The sequence below is a fragment of the Anabrus simplex genome, chromosome 3 (assembly GCF_040414725.1).
Source record: "Anabrus simplex isolate iqAnaSimp1 chromosome 3, ASM4041472v1, whole genome shotgun sequence".
NCBI classification, from domain to species: domain Eukaryota; kingdom Metazoa; phylum Arthropoda; class Insecta; order Orthoptera; family Tettigoniidae; genus Anabrus; species Anabrus simplex.
Genome location: NC_090267.1, coordinates 181,451,594 through 181,473,717, shown reverse-complemented (window position 1 = coordinate 181,473,717; position 22,124 = coordinate 181,451,594). Strand labels below are relative to the sequence as shown.

Genomic DNA, 22,124 nt, shown 5'->3' with positions numbered 1-22,124 from the left:
TCGAAGAATGAAGGTATGGGGAAATGTAAGGACACTGTCGGGCTGGAAGAGAACAAAAGCTGACCAAGACAGGCCGGATAGGAAATGTACAAATGAAGAGCCTAGCACAAGTAAATGGGAGAAATACCAGGGTTTTTGGGGTTACCACCCCTTACTCCCAAGCTGACAGCCGCTGAGGGAGAGAGTTTGTATTCAAGAGCGATGTTATTATTTTTACTCCGAAGTTCTCGTGATCGAGGAGAGACATACTCTGTGTTAGCAGTTGTAATCTGACAATTCTTGAATAAAAGGAGCCAGTGATGTTATAGATTATGGAAGAATTAGGAGGACTGGAAAGTAAAGAGGTATTAGAGGAAAATAATGAATAACGAAATAAGCCTGGTCATTTTCGTCACTAGGGATTAAGTTAGTTCCAGAGCCTGCCACAGACGTTGAAATCTCGTTTCTAAATTTCCCAATTTCCTATTAGGAAATCAACCTAGGTCCTTCTGGATGAATAGAGTACATCTCTATCACCTCGCCTAGGCAGACCTCGGTTCGCAAGAAACCTTGTCCTTGTAACGAGAGCTGGAATAATTAATGATATTATTGCAAGATTTACCGTTAAATATAATTTGTAACGAGCTCGATAGCTGCAGTCGCTTAAGTGCGGCCAGTATCCAGTAATCGGGAGATAGTGGGTTCAACCGCACTGTCGGCAGCCCTGAAGATGGTTTTCCGTGGTTTTCCCATTTTCACACGAGGCAAATGCTGGGGTTGTACCTTAATTAAGGCCACGGACACTTCCCTCCCATTCCTAGGACTTTCCTATCCCATCGTCGCCATTAGTCATAACTGTGTCGGTGCGACGTAAATCAAATAGCAAAAAATATATAAATACTAGCATGGTACCCGTGCTTCGCTACGGTATTATACTGAAATTTATAATTGAATGCTTATTGTTTTAGATATATAATCCGCCGAAATTCGCGATCTGACACGTTTTCAGCGAGAATCCACCAAAATTCCCGATCTGACTCGTTTTCTATTAGATTACGGCACGTTTCCTCCCATTTTTCAATCTTCCTTTCCAGCAATCGATTTCGTACTTCCCGGGCTAGGCTCAGGTATTCTTCCCGGTCAGTTGGGTCCGTAAATCTTTGACATACCGTATATTCCTATAATCATTTTTAATCCGGATAAAATCCTTCAGCAGATCCGGCGTGGTGTCTTATTGGGAGCCTTGGCTGCACTGAACCCGCGGCCGGCTGCATTCTTAGTCATTACCCGTCCAGGAGCCGTTTCCAACGCTGTCCGCACATTTGACGACGGTCCGGAACATTACTATTATTATTATAATTATTATTATTATTATTATTATTATTATTATTATTATTATTATTATTATTATTAATGTTATTCTTCTTCTTCTTCTTCTTCTTATTATTATTATTATTATTATTATTACTATTATGTGTTGCTGGGATGAATGATGACAGGGAAAACCGGAGTATCCGGAGAAAAACCTGTTCCGCCTCCGTTTTGTCCAGCACGAATGTCACATGGAGTGACCGGGATTTGAACCACGGAACCCAGCTGTGAGAGGCCGGCACGCTGCCGCCTGAGCAACGGAGGATCCTTATAAGTACATTAAGAACAGTAAAATCAATTGGCCTCACCTCCTTTTACACCCCACCGCCGTTAGTTTTTACTGCCACCCACCCCCCCCCCCCAAAAAAAAAAATTAAAAGAAGGCGTGTTTCTGTATGTTTAAGGGAGATTCCAAACACCAATGTTCACGTCTATTACCTTCAGTTTTGAGATATAAGTATCCCCATAAATATAATTTACTTTTGTCACTTCATTTCAAACTACTCCCCCCCCCCTAAGTGAATTTTCCCGCAAAAAATACTTGTTTCTTTAATAGTGAAGGATCTTCTAAATACCAATTATCACGACTCTAACTTCTTCAGTTTTTGATTTATGTGTCCTCATGAAAGGAATTCAACTCCTTTACACTCCCGCCCCCCAAGATGCCTACCGCCCCAAAACGCGTTTTTCTTTGTTTTTAAAGGAGATCCAAATACGAATTTTCACGTCTGTAACAACTTTAGTTTTTATTAGATGTATATATTCTCATACAATTAAAGTCAATTAATTTTTCAATTCTTTCACCCCCCTCCCCCCCGCTTCATTGGATTTTGCGAGAATACGTGTTTCTTTACTTTTAAAGCAGATTGCAAATATCAAATTTCACGTCTGTAACATCTTCATTTTTAAGATATCAGTAGCCTAATTAAAAGAATTCAACACCATTTTCAGTCACCTTCACCCCCCCCCCCTCCACCCAAGTGGTATTTCCGAAAATTAAAAATACACGTTTCTTTATGTTTAATAGAGATAAAAATACCATTTTTCACTTCTGTAACATGTTAAGTTTTTTAGATATACTGTAAAAATTCTCATTTTAAAATTTCACCCCTTTTGGGTTCCCCTTAAGTGGAGTTTCCAAAAACAAATCACCTATGTTTCTTTACATTTACAGGAGATTCCAAACGCCCACTTTTTACGTCTGTAACATTTTACGTTCCCAAGATAATCTTTCAAAAAATTCACCCCAATTTGTCACTTCTGTTTAACCGCCATTAATAGGATTTTCCAAAAACTAAAAAAATACGTGTTTCTTTATTTTTAAAGGAGATCCCATATACAAATTTTCAGTTCTGTAATATCTTCCGTTTCTGAGATATATGTATCCTCATTAAAGGAATTCAACCCATTTTTTACCCTTTTACACCCCTCCTATTGGGATTTACAGGAAACAAAAAAATACGTGTTCCTTTATTTTTAGAGGAGATTCTAACTACCAATTTTTACATCTGTAAATTTTAAAGTTTTAAGATGTAGACACATTCATTTTAAAAATTCACCCCCCTTTTCACCCCTCAATATTTGGATTTTCCAAAAACGAAAAAATACGTGTTTCTTTACATTTAAAGTAGATCCCAAATACTAATTTTCAGGTCTGTAATATCTTCGGGTTCTGAAATATAAGTAGCCTCATTAAAGGCATTCAACCCATTATATACCCTTTTACACCCTTCCTATTGGGATTTTCTGAAAACAAAAGAATACGTGTTTCTTTATTTTTAAAGGAGATTCTAAATACCAATTTTTACATCTATAAACTGTAACAGTTTTGAGATGTAGATACACTCATTTTAAAAAATCACCCCATTTTCACCCCCCCATTAATTGGATTTTCCAAAAACAAAAAGTACGTGTTTCTTTATTTTAAAGGAGATCCCAAACACCAATTTTCAGGTCTGTAATATCTTCAGTTTCAGAAATATATGTAGCCTCATCAAAGGCTTTCGACCCCTTTTTCACCCCTTTTCACCCCTCCTATTGCGATTTTCCGAAAACAAAAAAATACGTGTTTCTTTATGTTTAATGAAGATTCTAAATACCAATTTTTTACATCTGCAAACTTTAAAAGTTTGGAGATATAGATTCCCTCATTTTAAAAATTCACCCCATTTTCACCCTCCCATTAATTGGATTTTTCAAAAACAAAAAAATACGTGTTTCTTTATTTTTAAAAGAGATCAAAAGTACCAATTTTCAGGTCTGTAATATCTTCAGTTTCTGAGATATAAGTACTGGTATACTGATTAAGGCCATTCAACCCATTTTCCCCATTTTCACCCCTTTTCACCCCTCCTATTCGGATTTTCAGAAAACAAAAAAATACGTGTTTCCTTATTTTTAAAGAAGATTCTAAATACCAATTTTTACATCTGTAAACTTTTAATCTTTCGAGATATAGACACACTCATTTTAAAATTTCATCCCTCTTTTCACCCCCTTAGCGAAGGAATATCCAAAAATCCTCTCTTAGCGAGCACCTACATCTTAATATGAATACATCCCCAAAATTTCATTTCGTTACGTCCAGTAGTTTTGGCTCGGCGATGATGAATCAGTCAGTCAGTCAGTCAGTCAGTCAGGACAAGTTATTTTATATATATAGATATAATTTGCATATGAATGTCTAAGTCTGTTGTATCGATAAAGGAACCACCATTAATAGTAAGGTAACACTGGAGAATGGATACATGGATAGACGGATGATTATTAAGGGACATCAGCATCGTGGATGAAGAAGAAAGAATGTCTACTTTCCAAAAATTCAGGATTTCTACTAAAGGATGGTTAGTTCTATGAGAGACCAGAAAAGCAGGTACTGAAGTTTGCAAATCTTTGGGGTCAGAAGGAAACAAGCGTTGACCAAGATAGGTTGGACAAGAAAGATGAAGGGAAAGAAACTTCGGCACAAGTGAAAGCATTGTCCGACTCAGCCCCGTATACGTATCTGCTTGGACTTCCCCCTCGGAAGTCACTTTCAGTTGACCGGATGAATGGTACAGTGGATTAGTCGCTTGTCTGCTGTAATAAACTTCTGACGAATAGAATTCAGTCAAGTTGGTTAGCCATTAGGAATGCTTAAAGCCCACGCCTTTAGATTTACATTATAGAATGTCATTGATCTCCTTTCTAGGCTTCTAATCGAATTATTTCGTGTTCGAATCCCGCTGATTCCGGACGAGGTTTTCAGTAGGGCCAGTCCGTCGTAATAGGATGGGGATCTGACCTTGAAGCCCAGCCAACTCCCAAACTGACTATAGGTGCAACTCGACAACATTCCTAAGTGGGCAAACGGATTCTTTCAGCAAGCTCCGAATTACGAGAGAAGAGTCATTTTTGTGTTCTTGCGGTAACCTGTATTCATCAACATGTTCGACTACCTACAGAACCGTTATAAACAATGCGTGAGACCTGTGGTATTTATTTATTTATTTATTTATTTATTTATTTATTTATTTATTTATTTATTTATTTATTTATTTATTTATCAATAGGCATTTCTGCCTACATACAGAACATTTCCATTATTATTTTACAATGCTGTAAATAAAATTAGAAAATGATAAAGTACTATATTCTAAAACTAATAAAGAACTACATACACTGGTTGTGTAGTTAATTGTTTTCTCTAGTTTTCTCTATAAATATACTGTATATTTAAAAAACTGAATTAATTTACAATACTTTGAGAACTAAAAGTGTACACATTAATGATGTACAGAATGATCAGAAATGCTTTACTCTGACGCGTGGTGTTTTTACTATGGGAGATCGCGCGCTTGTTTGCAGCGAGGTCAATAGTATGAAGACAACAGAAACGATTTTGAGTCAGTTACCTACCAAATTATCTATTTCACGACTAATATTATGTTTCTGTTCTTGTATGGTGTGCTGGTTCATCTTGTACGTGGCATTTTTACATTTATGCTAGATATAATAATCGTAGGTGGATAAGCTGGGGAACCGAGGGGGTCTCAGCTGTGGGGTCGCGGGTGCGAACTGCGTCGCACGTGTGGTATTGGGCCCTGTTTTACGGCCGGATGTCCTTCCTGACGCCAACCCTATATAGAGGGATGTAATCACTATTGCGTGTTTCTGTGGTGGTTGGTAGTATGGTGTGTTGTCTGAATATGAAGAGGAGAGTGTTGGAACAAACACAAATACCCAGTCCCTGAGCCAGAAGAATTAATCAGAAGCGGTTAAAATCCCCGACCCGGCCGGGAATCGAACCCAGGATCCTCTGAACCGAAGGGCAGTACACTGACCATTCAGCCAACGAGTCGGACCGAGGGGACCTCGAATCCCAACTAATTACTCTGGTTTTTGGAAACACTCCGTGAATTTCTCTCGTGGAATTATTCGCAGTGTGAGTCCTGTTGAGAAAATGCAAAATCACTCTATCACCTGAAAAAGGCGGGTTCGTATGGTATTCACATAGGCTACGCAATAATACCAATAGTATTCTAAAAGAAAATGACTCTCATACTTCCACCGTTGATGGCACACCATACCCAGATTTTTGCGTCATGGAGGGGCACTTCATGTACGATGTCAGATTAGCAGCACTCCAGTATTGATTATTTTGTGTACCCACATGACGAGGAAAGTGAAACCAGGCCTTAGCCGAGAATATTAAATGTGGATCTGTTTGTCCATTGCAATCATTTTCCAGACTCCACTCTCAAAATATGCACTTACGTGCGAGGTCGCCTGATCATCAGTTAAGTTTGTCGAGTAAACACCAAATGAATCATCAGAGATCTTTACTTAACACGCCATTATGGCATGGAGTGTAAAACGGACTTCTCCTTCCGACCTTTAAATTCAGACTACGTCTGGAGGGTTTAAAATGGCGGTCTTTGGATCCGAAGACCGACACTCTATCACTAATCATAGGGAGAAGAGGAAGTGGTCCGGCCCTTCCAAGTAAGAAGATATCGACGAAATGTGGAGTCCCATAGAAGGCGAAAATTGATTGCTTCCCCTAAGCCTCGCAGACTTAGTGCCATCACGATTGAAAGGAATCGAGGGTTAATCTTGGGACGTCAACCATCAGATTTGAAGAGAAATCTGCCACAAAGCAACAGTCTAACAGACTAAAAAAGGTCCTGCAAACACATCCACATCATTTAAATAGCAAACGTCTGGGGTTGAGGAGGGTGGTGGAGGAGAGCACAGACGTGAGCGTCCAAACAGATGTGCCACGTAGTCGACCGGCTGGATAGAAAGTCACGTTTCAGTGCTTCGGATTCCACATACAAATATCGGTGTCGTGGTGTGTGTCATTGTTGGTGCGCGGACGGGTCCATGACTTAAAATACAGAATCATTCACCATTAGTTCGATGAGAGTGACCGAAAAATTCTGGCAGGAAATTGCCGTGACATGAATTTAAATGCTCAAGTTACTCTTGCAGTCCTGTCATGGAAGGTATCATGGTGCGATCTGTTATGCAGATGTGTTCTTCTTGTGCTTTTTTCTCGCAGAAGGAAGTTGGCGACAATCATGGAGTATTTTTCTATGTTTGTTTCCCGTATCAGAGTGGATCTTGAACCACTCTCGGACGTTCAACACCCAGGATGATGATAATCTCCGCCCACGTCCACTTTTCATTTCTATCTTGCCTTCTAGGATCATTTGTATGAGGTTGCGTTTGTTATTTTGGATGGTGTGACCTAAATAGGTTTTCCTGCATTTTGCGAGGGTTAAGACCTCACGTGATTTCCCGGCACGTCGGAGTAGCCTGTCTCTTCGTTGGTGATGTAGTCCATCCATGGGATCTTGAACATTCTGAGATACATACATATTTCAAAGGCCTGCAATAGGTTCATTGGTGAAGACTTTAGTGTCCATCCTTCGACACTAAAACACCACTGTAACATATAAGTAGAGGCATGATTTTTTTCGCATTAACGATAAACGCGACAAAAAATATTTGAAGCGATTTCGAAATATCTTGAGGAATCATATGACTCTGGTTAAGAAATTCGTGATTTTGTTTCCGCGAATTACAGCGAATTAAAATGACAAGGCCAGTTTAAAGCGAAATTTACTTATTTTGTGATAAGTGCAAAAATGCAGCAAAATTCGTAGAAAATAACTAAATTGTATTCTAATATCACGTGTGTGAAGGGAAACAGAAGGCAGAATGATTTCTTATTTCGACAGATGTATCTTTTTGTATGAATATTATATGAAATGGTATAGCCATATAGGGTGAAACCTATGGTCATGTTGGGTGAAGGATAATTTGTTATGTAATCTTGATTCTGAATATATTATAGTGCTAATCAAGATGACATACGGAATAATGAATTATTATCAATATTGCTTCTCTTTATCTTTCACATAAATAATTCACAAATGTTCCGAATTAAACCTTTTGTGAATAACTTTAGGAAAGTATTAAAGAAAAATTAAAGCGATTGGGCCAGCCCTATTTAGCGAAATAACGCGAATTCTTTCTTTTCGCGAAATCGAACACAAATTAATGCGAAGAAATTCTGGCTCTATACATACGTAACACCTTTCGGTTATTGGTTTGTTGGCTTGGAGTACGTTCAAATTTAACTACATTTAATGTTTTAGATTACAATAAACGAATACGCTCTCCCCGGTTGGTGGTCATCCGTGACTGGGAGAGAAGTGTATTTATTCATTCATTCATTCATTCATTCATTCATTCATATAAGTAACACTTAACGACACGCCACGCTAACGAGTTGCGAATCGGAGATCACGGTTGCACACAAGGTGTTTAAATTTCAGGTCAGGTAACAAATATTACGGAATTTTGAAACAGTTTTGGCATAAATATTGCATAGGCTGAAAACATTGTAGTTTGTTAAACAAAAGGTTGACAGTTTCACTCTGCATAACCAAGGATGACTTGTACATTTTACTGTCTGTGACCAGCAAAATATTTCCTGTAAAGGAGTCTCCAATCTATGAAGTTCATAAGTGAACTATGCGATTATGTGCTTTCATTGACGCCCGGATTGCATGTCTTTGTGGCTGGCTGCGTGAGATTTTCCTCGAGAAGTGACAATTATGACGCTCCTTTGTATAGCGCCGTCTTCCTTTTCATGGAGCTCTTAACTGCTCTCAGGAATGTTGACAGCATGGGAATACATTGTTGTGTTTTCTCATAATCGTTCGCTGACACTGATTGGTTAACTGTGTTTCATTGTCACTGTTCGGATTTAGAGACGAATTTCTTAATGCGGAGTGTAACACTAGTCGGTCCATGAGATGTCCTTAGACTGCGGCAGCCCTGATTCGATACGGCCTGAAAAGACAGGTTGAGAGTTGGTTGGTCCCGATATTGGGCAGATATTGACGTGTGAGTGTAATTTACCGTAGTATTGCTATTCCGTCTACACGTTGACTTGAGTTGTTTATCTCCCCCAGAACTCACTGACATGACACATTATACAAACGACGTGATGACGCTCATCAGCGCTTTTCAAGTTGCGACGCTTATTCCTACACTGCTCACACGTAAGCCTAATTCCTAGAAGATATTTCCAAGCCATTGAGTTAATTAAATGTTCAAGCTATAATTAAAGGTTTTACGTAGTACAGTTATTAAGTTCTGAGACATGACGCCTGGAGGATAGGTACCCGCACGACTCTGTGTGTTGCACACGATGCCGCATTACACGGCGCACACACAGAACCACATCCACCCTCAAAATAGTCGCCGTTGGCCGTGACGTACGTTTTCCAACGTTGGTATACCTGCTGGAAGCACCGCTGAAAGGAAACACCTTGTTTCGTCGCAGTTATTGTCCGGTTGAGAAACGTCGGATCATCGTCAGCACTACTGATGAGGTCACCACAAATCGTCATGCGATCATCACATTGGTCTTGCGACGGGATTCGTGGCACACTGTACTGGGTAATACGAGACATGTCGAGATCATCGGTCAGAATTTCGTGGCAAGTATTGTTCGGAGATCAGAAGAATGCACATGCCTGCTGAGGCACGGGGTGAAGGGGTTTTCACCGGCAGAGCCAGTGACGCAGTGGTTGCCATAGCAACTCCGCTACTACCCAGGCGACTTTATATTGTCCTCTACTGGCAGCTCTTCGATCTTGTCAGTTGTAATCCAGCTGTGTCTGCGTTCATTGCTGTTGTGTTGTTCTGCGTTCGTTCGTGTTCCTTTTTCAGTTGTTTGCCTTTTATTTCTTGTTACTGATGTTGCTCTAAATTTCTCTTGTTATTTCTGTGCGTAACTGTTTTGTAAAGACAGCGTAATGTCTGTCGTACGCAAGAAGGGAAAGACAATTCACAGTGAAGCTAGAGAAGTGATCAGGAATATTACAAACCAATGTGATGAGGAAGCTAGGCAAGGAAAATTCAAGTACTTAGTAACTGAGAGTAACTTGCGGGCTGCTAATTACAGTGGTGTATCTGTTCGAACGATCTCAAAGATCCGAAAGGAAGGACTTTCTGCTGGTGAGTCTTCACTGTGTACTCCAGGTAAAAAGAGGCCTAGATCAGAGGAACATAAGTTTCATTGTGATGAATTTGATAGGGGAGTCATAAGAGACGTCATAAACGACTTCTATGTAAAGCTGAGAATAGTTCCAACAGCACCGAAGCTGCTGAAGGCAATTCAAGCGAAAATTAACTTTCCCTGGAAGGTGCACACACTAAGAAAGTTGTTACATGATATGGGTTTCAAGTGGAAGAGATGCGCCAGTAACAGGAAAATACTGATTGAGCGCCCAAACATTGTTTATTGGCGAAGTAACTATTTAAGACGCATGGGAATTTACCGTTCTCAGAACAGGAACATCATTTATATTGATGAATCATGGGTTGACAATAACCTGACATTTAATAAGTGTTGGCAGAGTGACAGTGTTCAGGGCATAACAACCAACAGAAGCTCTTCAAATAGGCTTATACTTGTCCATGCTGGTTCTAAGAGTGGGTTTATTGATGGAGCAAAGTTGATTTTTAGAGCAGGAAAGGCCACAGGAGATTACCATGGCCAAATGAATGGAGTAAATTTTCATAAGTGGGTGAGTGAAAAACTTCTTCCTAATCTTCCCTCTGAAAGCGTTATAGTAATTGACAATGCATCTTATCACAGTACTGAAGTAAATAAAGTACCTTCTCTGTATGCTGTTAAAAGTGATATGGTGAAATGGTTAAAAGAGAATAAAGTGAATTTTTCTGAAGAAATGAAGAAATGTCAGCTGTTTGAACTGATCCAGAAGTTCAAAGATCCTGAAAAAAAATACCGGTTCGATGAATTACTGAGATTTCATGGGCACACGGTTTTACGCTTACCTCCTTACATGTGCGAATTCAATGCTATCGAACTGGCCTGGGCCAAAATCAAAAGAACTGTACGAGAACAGAACATTTGGGGTGACATCTCGTTAACGAAGCTGCAGGAAGTGACGGCGAATGCTATCGCATCTGTGACACCCGCTGACTGGGAGGGATTCGACCAACACGTCATCAACCTCGAAAACAAGTTCTGGGAAAAGGATGGGTTAATGGAAGATGCTGTTGACAGTTTTATCATACGCTTAGGTGATATGGAATCCAGTGACGATGATGATGGGGAGAGTGGTGATTCATCTTCTGATTCTGACCTAGCTCAACCGCTTGCAGTGAGCGATGATGAAATTGCTTAACCGGAATCCTGTTACTCACTCTCGTTTTTAATTCCTCCATATCTGTTCAAAATCCTAAGATTACTGTGTCCCCATGCAGGCTACATTTTCATTTTTTCCTGAGTAACTTACTGTATTTTATGTCATTTATTCAGTCTCAAACTGTTCATTCAATTAACTTCATCTTTCATGTTTTCGCATAGTCTTCAAAGCATTTTACTGAGCACCATATTGATAACTACCATACTGTAATAATTTGCAATTATTTCTTTGAAGATTTGTGATAGAAAGTGCAAACTTTATTATTTTATTATTCTCAAAGTGTTTTTGTCGTAGGCTTAATGCATTGTTAAGTGATATTTACGAACTATGTTATTCTACTGAGACAGATATCACAACCCCTAGACATACATTATTACATGTAATTCCGAATTAATTTATTTGATACGTTAGATGTAGAAGCTTGGAGATTTTTCCATAGTGGATACTTTTTACATATAAATGTGCAGCATTTGGAAACTATGTTCTAATTACGGACTAGCATGATGTATTAAGAAGACGAACCATGTTTTACCACGTACTTTTATCTTTTTTATGCACAATATGTTCAAATGTTTGTGGGAAACGTTCTAGTCTTTGGTTTATTAGTGTAGGGTTCATTATTATCGTATGCTTGTTTATGAGATGTGTATATATAATATATATTATGCATTGTTGTATGTATTGTTGAAATCTGAGGTGTGGATATATTATATATAATATAACAGGAAACAGCTGGTTGATTTCAAGTCAGTGGAAAGGTGTACAACCCAGGTGCAGTTCCCTAAACTTTAGTCGTTTTCAGATGGTTAGGTAAGCCCGATTAATGTGAGCACAACACGGCCTAAAGTACACGTGCTGGGAGGAAAGAAAGAATTATCACTCTTTATTAAAATAAAAGGGATCGATTTTGGTGAAATTTTCGGACATTATTATTATTATTATTATTATTATTATTATTATTATTATTATTATTATTATTATTATTTACAAATAGAGGATTGTGGCGGTGATTAGCAAATTCACAGAGGCCTGCAGAATGAACGATGACAGGCATAACAGTCTCTAATGAAGATGCATGTATGTTATTATTACAGTATTATTAATCACACATCAAGAGAAGTTTCAAAATAGGTACAGCTACAACATTGTCGAGGTCTCTTTGCGGTCACTCACAATCCTGTAACTTATTTCACCTGCAAAAAGTCTTATCTGTAATTCCATTTCCAGTTCTTTAGTCATTCTTAAAAAAATAGTGTTGTAGTAAAGAAAGTCACTCGGTTGCAATCCAAATCAAGTGCCGACTCCAGTAAATAGGCAAAAAAGGCCAAGGAGAAGGAGGAGGAGAAGAATAAGACTTTAAAATACAACATAAATCAAAATACTGGAAATCGACATGTCTGTCTAAATAATGTTTCACCATACATTTGGTAACCAGGCGAGTTGGCCGTGCAGTTAGGGGCGCGCAGCTGTGAGCTTACATCTGGGTGATAGTGGGTTCGAATCCCACCGTCAGCAGATCTGAAGATGGTTTTCCGTGGTTTCCCATTTCTTCACCGGACAAATACTGGGGCTGTACCTTATTTAAGGCCACGACCGCTTCCTTCCAACTCCTAGGCCTTTCCTATCCCATCGTCGCCATAAGACCAATCCGTGTCGGTGCCACATAAAGCAAATAGTAAAAAAAGAAAGAAGTTTGGTATGCTTTATCATTACTAAGATTAATTCGAAGCAGTGGCGCCCGCATCAAAATACATTCCCTAGCGCATGAACTAATAGCACTTTCAACTTGAGATTTGATATAATATATTATATTAAGTTTATAAACTTTGAACCTTTCTCTCCAACTCTGTCGCTGGAAGTTTTCGAGGTAATAATGCGTGTTTTCATAGCATGCTGAAATAACGCTTGCAAAAGATTTAGCCAGATATATTGCAGACTTTTGCTCTTATTAATGCTGTGATTTGGTATGCGTGACCAATATAAATTGTGGCAAAGCAGTATATGGATCAACTAAGTGAAAAAATCGACAGATTCTTCCATATTCATCTGAGTGTTCACATATCTGATTAGATCAGGCAAGACATTGAACACTGCAAAGTGAGAGTCAATGTTTTCGTGTAGCAGATACGAGCAGATAAGAGCCGATCTGTCTGGGCAGAACAGGAAGTTCGTGCTTGCAGCCACATTCCTCATTCTTGCATTCTTCTCATCTCGCCACAATACCATGGCTGACCACTATTGCTGCTGCGAGATCGTCTACCGTTTGGGAGCGGGTAGCACGCACCAACGTTGCAAGTTTTTGGATCTTGCGTTCCGTTCGAATTCTTTGTGGACGACCAGTACGCACATCATCTTCCAAACTGTTCCGTCCTTGTACAAAACGTCGGTGCCACCTAAACACAACGCTGCGACTCAATGCGTCCTCACCGTAAACCTACTGCATCATTTAAAACATTTCGGCAGCGGTTTTGCCTAATTTTCGGCAGAACTTGATGTTTGCCCGTTGTTCAAACTGTGGCATGTCAAGGTCCGACTGGCGCATTCAGATCACAGTCACAACAACGACCGTACGTCCGCTTCCAGTGTATGTATTCAACTGTCCTTTTCAGGGACGAGAGACTGACATAGTACCATACCACGGCGCCACCTATGTGCTACAGTGCACCACAGCGCCATCATACGGTCAATCTCAGAACTTAATGACTGTCCTTTGCAGAGACGAGACCAGTAATTTGAATGGTTCAGGCGGTTGAGGCGCTGTCCTTCTGATCCCAACTTGGTAGTTCGATCCGGACTCATTCCGGTGGTATGTGATGGTGTTCAAATACGTCAGCCTCGTATCAGTAATTTACTAGCACGTAAAAACTTCCGCGGGACTAAATCCCGGCACCTCGGCATCTGCCAAAACCGTAAACTTTTAATTAGTGGGACGTAAAATCAAATTATTATTATTATTATTATTATTATTATTATTATTATTACCAAAACTTTGAAAAGAAATGTTTTTAACGTGACTGTTGACCTCACAAATGTTGATACTGTAGGTCAGTAATCAGTACCCTTACCCATTGAATATATAGCGTGAAGCGAAATTCGCGCACTCGGGCGTCGCAGCGCGACTCCTCACATGCCAGCAATAAAAAAGTGTATCTCACAAAAGTTCATCCTGCGAGTATATCCGGGAGAAAAAGAACGTTGTAGAGTGGCAATCTGGCAACACTGTAACCACATGTAGGGTAACTACCTCTGTCAGCACATATCAGTCGTGCTGTACAGTTGGTGCAGTGGGTAGAGTTTTTGGGTTAGCATGCAGGAGGTCGAGGGTTCGATCCTGGGTTGAGGCGCACTTTTTTATTTGCTAATTTCCATCGGACATTACATACTGTAATACAGTAAGACACTGTTTCTTAGGTCACCTGTATCCTACATTTACAAAATTAGTAACTCTGAACACGTTGTAAAGCATCTAGTAGATGAAGTGGTTCTCATAAATTCACGCCCACGACGTGGAAATGGCTTCTTTCAAAGCTGGCCAATGAAAACTAATGTTCGTGAATTTCTAGGATCGTAGTATGTACGTGCAAATGGTTTCTAGAGGACCCGCTGCAATCGCTGTTGACGATTAAGATGCCAGACACCATACCACTTGGACTACATTTACGAACTAAAAAACATACGCCTCAAACCAGGATCGACCCCCTCGATCTCGTGCATCATCATCATCATCATCTGTTTACCCTCCAGGTTCGGCTTTTCCCTCGGACTAAGCGAGGGATCCCACCTCTACCGCCTCAAGGGCAGTGTCCTGGAGCTTCAGACTCTTGGTCGGGGGATACAACTGGGGAGTATGACCAATACCTCGCCCAGGCGGCCTCACCTGCTATAGTGAACAGGGGCCTAGTAGGGGGATGGGAAGATTGGAAGGCAAGGATGAGGGAAGGAAGCGGCCGTGGCCTTAAGATAGGTACCATCCCGGCATTTGCCTGGAGGTGAAGTGGGAAACCACGGAAAACCACTTCGAGGATGGCTGAGGTGGGAATCGAACCCGCCTCTACTCAGTTGACCTCCCGAGGCTGAGTGGACCCCGTTCCAGCCCTCGTACCACTTTTCAAATTTCGTGGCAGAGCCGGGAATCGAACCCGGACCTCCGGGGGTGGCAGCTAATCACGCTAACCACTACACCACAGAGGCGGCAAAAAATGTGGAACGCTTCACGATTTTGCGTGTCATCCTTGCGCAGGGGCCATGCTAATCTTCTCTGTATCGTTCCAATTTTAGTATATGTACCGCCGAAGCGAGTACGATCTCGTGCATGCTAACCCAAAACTCTATCCACTGCACCAACTGTACAGCACGACTGGTATGTGCCGACAGAGGTAGTTACCCTACATGTGGTTACAGTGTTGCCAGATTGCCACTCTTCAACTCCCTTTTTCTCCCGGATATACTCGCAGGACGAACTTTTGTGAGAGAGATTTTTTTTTTATTGCTGTCATGTGAGGAGTCGCGCTGCGACGCCCGAGTGCGCGAATTTCGCTTTACCCTGTATAGTTTACTGTCCTGTAGGCATCACTTATACTACTCTAGCAAGAGGCGCCAAACACCTTAAATATGGGCCTGTGTAATTTCGCGGGGGACTGATTGATCTCGCCAGATCTTATGCTGTTCCACGACAAATTGTCGAATGTCTTTTGGACTGAACATTTTTATGTTCTGAGCTTTCCTTTGAAAAAAAGAAGCAATACGACCACCTATATAGACAACACTTGAAAACTTAGCTGGAAAGTATTTCTCTCCAACGTTTCTATATTCACTTTCGTAAAAATGAAAATAAAATTATACGCGGAATCAACTATTTCAAAAATCTGTTAAATAATGGAAAAGGATAAAAAATGCCATTTAAAAAATAACGGTAACAGAAATATTTCAAAATTTTATCTTTTTTTTCAAAGAATGATACGAAATGAATTTTAAACTTTATTTAATAATGTGAATCACACATTAATTTTAATTTTGAGAATGAAGTAGCAGTACACAATGGCCAATAATCGAAATTAACTTTTCAATCTATCAGGTCGTGTTACGTACAAATAGTACGTGTTGAAGACGTGTTAAGTACAGAACAAAAATGGCTAACCGTACCCCAGTGTGATCCGAACCCATAACCTCCCGATTTCGTGTCGGTTGCTCCACCAGTTGAGCTAAGGTGGCCTAGGTTATATTTGTTCTGTTGATAAAGATCTTAGCTACAGACTACTGCCATCATGCTGTAGAGTGCGTGCAAGTCGCCCGTTGTGGGCCAAGTCCATGAATATTGAATTTTCACGGCCGTATTATAATCGAAATTTACTATCAGCCTATTAGGTCGTGTTACGTACATACGCCTGTAGTACGTGTTGAAGAGATGTCGGGCTGGCCGTTTTTGTTCTGTACTTAACATCTCTCTAACACGTACGATATGTACGGAACACGATCTAATAGGTTGCAAAGTAATTTCGATTACAGTGCGGTTGTGAAAATTTAATATTCAATGGTCAATAATGTTAATACTGAGTTTTGGGACTCCGAGAAATGAAACAAGTTTCCCTTCAACGGTTGTATGGGTTCGAACCCCGCTGTCAGCAGCCCTGAAGATTGCTTTCCGTGATTTCCCATAGTCATACCAGGCAAATGCTAGGGCTGTACCTCAATTAAAGCCACGGCTGCTTCCTTTCCACACATAGTCCTTTCCTCCCCCATCGTCGCCATGCGACCTATCTCTGTCGGTGCGACGTAAAGCAACTTGTAAGAAAAGTTGTATGTTCTCCTATTGCGTATATCTCGTTGCAGTCCATGCCAGTTATCTGTATCGTGGATCTACTAGCACTGTTAAGGGAACATTATCACATACCATAACGCGCTCTCTTACACTGAATAGCTTCTCTGTGGAATGAAGACGGACCGTGGTCGTGACCGCCCTCTGCAGCACCAGGTCATGGCCCCTTACGTCAGCCTCCCAGTGGTATTCAAGGAATTCGGCCAGTTGCTCCTTCCTAAAGTGAAAGAGAGATGAAATTGGCAGCCACTCTGTGGGCGGGATCTGCGAGTGGGTGCACCTTCACATGGAGCCTTTGTTGTGAACAGTGGACTCCACCTGAACACGGGTGGGAGAACAATGGTAATTGTTTTCATTAGGCCGTGAGAAATGGCGTGATTGAACCTGTTTTTCGAGGACTTCTGGTAAGTGACGAAAAAAACGACAGTGGGAATGGAAGTACCTGAACTAGATAGCCTATGTGGCAAATTTAATTTCGGGTGAAATTTTTTGAGAAACTTGTGGAGGATACTTTTGTAACGATCGATTCATCACTCCAAGAAACCCCTATGGTTAGGAGTAGTAAAATGCATCTCCAGCCTGACGTAAAGGGAGTATAACAGGGGTAGACCCCAGGAAATCTCAAGATAGGAACGTGAGTTGGCGTCCATGGCCCCCTTAGCTGAGTCACGCATCGCTTCCACTTCAGTGACCTATACTGTTTTGTATAATATAGGTCGTTTTATGTACTTGTTCCAGGTTCCACGCTTTCACCTTTCTTCGTTCTTATTATATTTTATTAAGTGAGTGTATATTTCGATATTATCTTTAGATTACAACTCTGAAAATTAAACTACATAGAAACTCTTGTGCTGCCATCCTCGTAGGCCCGGGTTCGATTCCCGGCTCTTCCACTAAATTTAAAAAGTGGTACGAGGGCTGGAACGGAGTCCACTCAGCCTCGGGAGCTCAAATGAGTAGAGGTGGGTTCGATTCCCACCTCAGCCATCGTCGAAGTGGTTTTCCGTAGTTTCCCACTTCTCCTCCAGGCAAATGCCGGGATGGTACCTAACTTAAGGCCACGGCCGCTTCCTCCCCTCTTCCTTGCCTATCTTTTTCAATCTTCCTATCCCCCACCAAGGCCCCTGTTCAGTATAGCAGGTGAGGCCGCCTGGGCGAGGTACTGGTCATTCTCCCCAGTTGTATCCACGACCCAGTGTCTCACGCTCCTGGATACTGCCCTTGAGGCGGTAGAGGTGGCATCCCTCGTTGAATCCGAGGGAAAAACCAACCCTGGAATGTAAGCAGATTAAGAAGAATAAACTCCTGTGAGAACTATGTGAATTATAATGATTGGCTACTGTGTATTTATCTAAAATTCCAAATAATTGATGTTATACAGTATAGGCTACAGTGATTACGATATACCACATGTACACGATTATACATATTTACACACTTTGTGTGTGTTCATGTTCAGTAGAGAAAATAGGTCGTGAAGAAGTGGTGTAAATCGTATGATGCCACCTCTTTCAGCATCTTTCACTCCGAAAAGCACGGATACAGGGATGCAATGTTGGTTTGATCCTACCGGGCGAATTGGCCATGCGGTTAGGGGTGGTTCGAACCCCACTGTCGGCAGCCCTGAAGATGGTCTTTCGTGGTTTCCCATTTTCACACCAGGCTGTACCATAATTAAGGCCACGGCCGCTTCCTTCACATTTCTAGACCTTTCCCATCCCTCCCATCGTCACCATCAGACCTATCTGTGTCGGTGCGACGTAAAGCAATTTAGCAAAGAAAATGCATTTTTGGAACAGGTGCGTATTATATACGATGGCGTATTATACAGGTGTAACAGGAAAGAACGGCCAAATTTTCAGGGCACATCCCTCACACGCGAAAGAAGAAAATGGACTTGGACCCGGAAACGCTTTATTTCCATCTTGTAACTTACTTTTTACAATTCGACATAGTAAAGTGGAACCTTGATATCACGAATCACCTCGTGACCTAAATTTTATTTCGAGATATCGAAATGTCGAGATATAGTGAACACAGTTTTTGAGCATGTATTGCACATATCAATCATATGTATCCACTGGTTTATACTGAATATATTATTTTTAACAGTATTTAAAAACACACACAAACTAACTCTATTTTACGCCGTCACTTTAATTACTAACCTTTATTATAGTAACTTTTTTACAAGAGAGGATACAGTACTGTATATAAAAAACCAAACCCCATGGCACTACAGCCCTTGAAGGGCCTTGGCCTACCAAGCGACCGCTGCTCAGCTCGAAGGCCTGCAGATTACGAGGTGTCGTGTGGTCAGCGCGACGGATCCTCTCGGCCGTTATTCTTGGCTTTTTAGACCGGGGCCGCTATCTCACCGTCAGATAGCTCCTCAATTCTAATCACGTAGGCTGAGTGGACCTCGAAACCGCCGGCCCTCAGGTCCAGGTAAAAATCCCTGACCTGGCCGGGAATCGAACCTAGGGCCTCCGGGTAAGAGGCAGGCACGCTTCCCCTACACCACGGAGCCGGCACAGTACTGTATATACAGTACAGTAGTGAAACAAGAAACATATCTCGGTTAACACCTTTGGAAAAAAAAATCGTTAGTCTCTTCTATTTCACACTTCACCTTGAAAGTTCTCGTCAATACCACGCAGCCGCGATTCGTAAATGGAGCTTGCCATCCGGGATTTCGGGGTTTAGGGGTTTGCTTTCGTACTTCACCACTAATTAATTCACACCTAAGAAACAGCGAGGCTTCGCCGATTTTCTGATCATTAGAAGTTTTAGTTTTTCGGCTCTCGTCATATTAGCTCCCAGCATCGTTGTAAACCTTTCTTTCTTTATTTGTTAATGCCGTATTGCACAGTTAAGTTTGCACAAAATTCAAGTAACAGAGTTTATTTTGCTCCAAGGTAGAAAATATTTGCTTCGAGAAATCGAAAAACTCGTGTAACCGAATTTTGAGTAATAGAGAAATAAATACATGTAAAGAATGGGACAGACGGCCGGGAAATTTAAGTTACTTCGAGATACTGAAAATTAGAGTAATGGAGGTTCGAGATATCGACGTTCGACTATACATTAATCATGAGTAACACACAGGAGTCCGCCTCTGTGGTGTAATGGTTAGTGTGATTAGCTCCACCCCCGAAGGCCCGGGTTCGATTCCCGGCTCCTCCACGAAATTTGAAAAGTGGTACGAGGGCTGGAACGGGGTCCATTCAAGCTCGGGAGGTCAACTGAGTAGAGTTGGGTTCGATTCCCACCTCAGCCATCCTGGAAGTGGTTTTCCGTGGTTTCCCACTTCTCCTCCAGGCAAATGCCATGATGGTACTTAACGTAAGGCCACGGCCACTTCCTTCCCTCTTTCTTGTCTATCCCTTCCAATCTCCTCATCCCCCACCAAGGTCCCTGCTCAGCATAGCAGGTGCGGCTGCCTGGGCGAGGTACTGATCATCCTCCCCAATTGTATTCCCCGACCCAAAGTCTCACGCTCCAGGACACTAGCCTTGAGGAGGTAGAAGTGGAATCCCTCGCTGAGTCCGAGAGAAAAATCAACCCTGGACGGTAAACAGATTAAGAAGAAGAAGAATACACAGGAGCAGACCGCACCATCATACCACATGAAACTCTTTCTCACGTAAAATGTTGAAACGCCCTACGTTAGCATCGATACTTGCGTCCGAGATTCAATGCGACGACGGGTCGATGCCATGTATGAGTGGAGGATATTTTGAACATTTCATGTATTATGTAGAGTTGTAGAAAATGAGTTTCTGGACCCATGTCCATATATCATATTTTCTTCCTCTGCATTTGAGGAATATGTTCTGAAGATTTGGCCGTACTTTATGATTACACCTATATTCCAATAAATACAGTAATATAGATTTATGGTAACAACTTTTTCCTACCTGTTTTCAAATCAAAGAAACTAAGACCACCGGGGAAAAAATATAAGCACCATTTTTTATTTTTCTATTTTTAGGATATCAGTTTGAGTTCAAAACGTACTCACACAGTCATTATATTACAGTCTGTTGTCTTCGTTGGTTTGATGGTTAATTTATGGTGTTATTTGTAGTATTCAAAATACTTTCTTGGTCGCAACATGAGCCATACCTCTTTCCTTTCTTTTAGGAGGGGGGGGGGGTGGTTGGGGGCTCCTTGGACTTGTCAGCATTTTACTTAGTAAAGTATTGTGCTATAAACTCGTGGCTTTCAGTATTTCTTTCCATTTAACTTAATTTAGCCTTGTTTCGATCAAACTCTGTACCTTTGGAGCATTATCCAAAGGGACTTACTGACATCGTTTATCCAAAGGAACTTATTGACATCATTTCTTTCTTATTTATGCAGCGGAATATTGACGTACCGGTACTCCTTAAAATATCAGCATATGAAACATCAACAAATGAAAAACATGGTCCAATTTTTATTATAATATAAACGCTAAATTAGAGTATGAATTTAATAAAATATTACGGTTTACATTAATATGTCTCCCCCACCCCCACCCCCACCCCCACCCCCAAAAAAGGCTTTTGCCACTAGGCTACAGAACACTTTCAGAGTCTGTAAATCTTATAAATTTCCCCCTTGAAATCTTCAGTGTCTCTGTTGAATCACAGAGAAGAAAAGCATAAGATTTATTTTCTGATACCAGATGCTTACACTTTTTAGATCTCCTAAAGAAAACATAATTTATTTATATTGTACCAGGCTGGGGGTCTATCCAGAATTAGCGTGGACAGTTTTCCGACACCGCGGTAACCATGGCAATTGGTAAATATGTAAGTGTAGCCCCAGGACAGGAAGAAACATATCCATGCTAATATGTTTCTCCGTGCAGCGGGGGAACTACTTTAATGTTCTACTTTAACATTTTTCTTCTGCCACCTTTCCCACACCCTTGTGGGGTTGTGAGTGTGAACGTTATCGCACACCTGGATTGGCCCTGTTTTAAGGTTGGATGTCCGTCCTGGCGCCAACATTATCTGGAGGGCTGTGTTCATTATTTTACGTTTCTGCGGTGGTTGATAGTGTGCAGGCCTATATGATAAAGAATGTTTTCGGACAAGCACAAACACCCGTTCCCCGAGTCAGAGGAGTTAACCAGACGAATAAAAATCCCGATCCACCCGAAAATGGAACCCGGGTCCCTCTGAATCGAAAGCCTCGATGCTGACCATTCAGCCAGGGAGTTTCACTTTATTAAT

The 22,124-nt window shown here is 41.1% G+C and overlaps 1 protein-coding gene and 1 non-coding gene across 6 annotated transcripts in view; one reads left to right on the top strand and one right to left on the bottom strand.

The window, feature by feature from the left end:
• LOC136866122 (guanine nucleotide exchange factor for Rab-3A) overlaps positions 1-22,124 on the top strand; it is a 674,264-nt gene that overhangs the window by 530,224 nt on the left and 121,916 nt on the right. The gene's annotated exons all lie outside the window — the stretch shown is intronic.
• LOC137499067 (U6 spliceosomal RNA) lies at positions 15,280-15,386 on the bottom strand. The gene has a single exon (XR_011018007.1). It is a non-coding gene; the product is annotated as a U6 spliceosomal RNA (small nuclear RNA).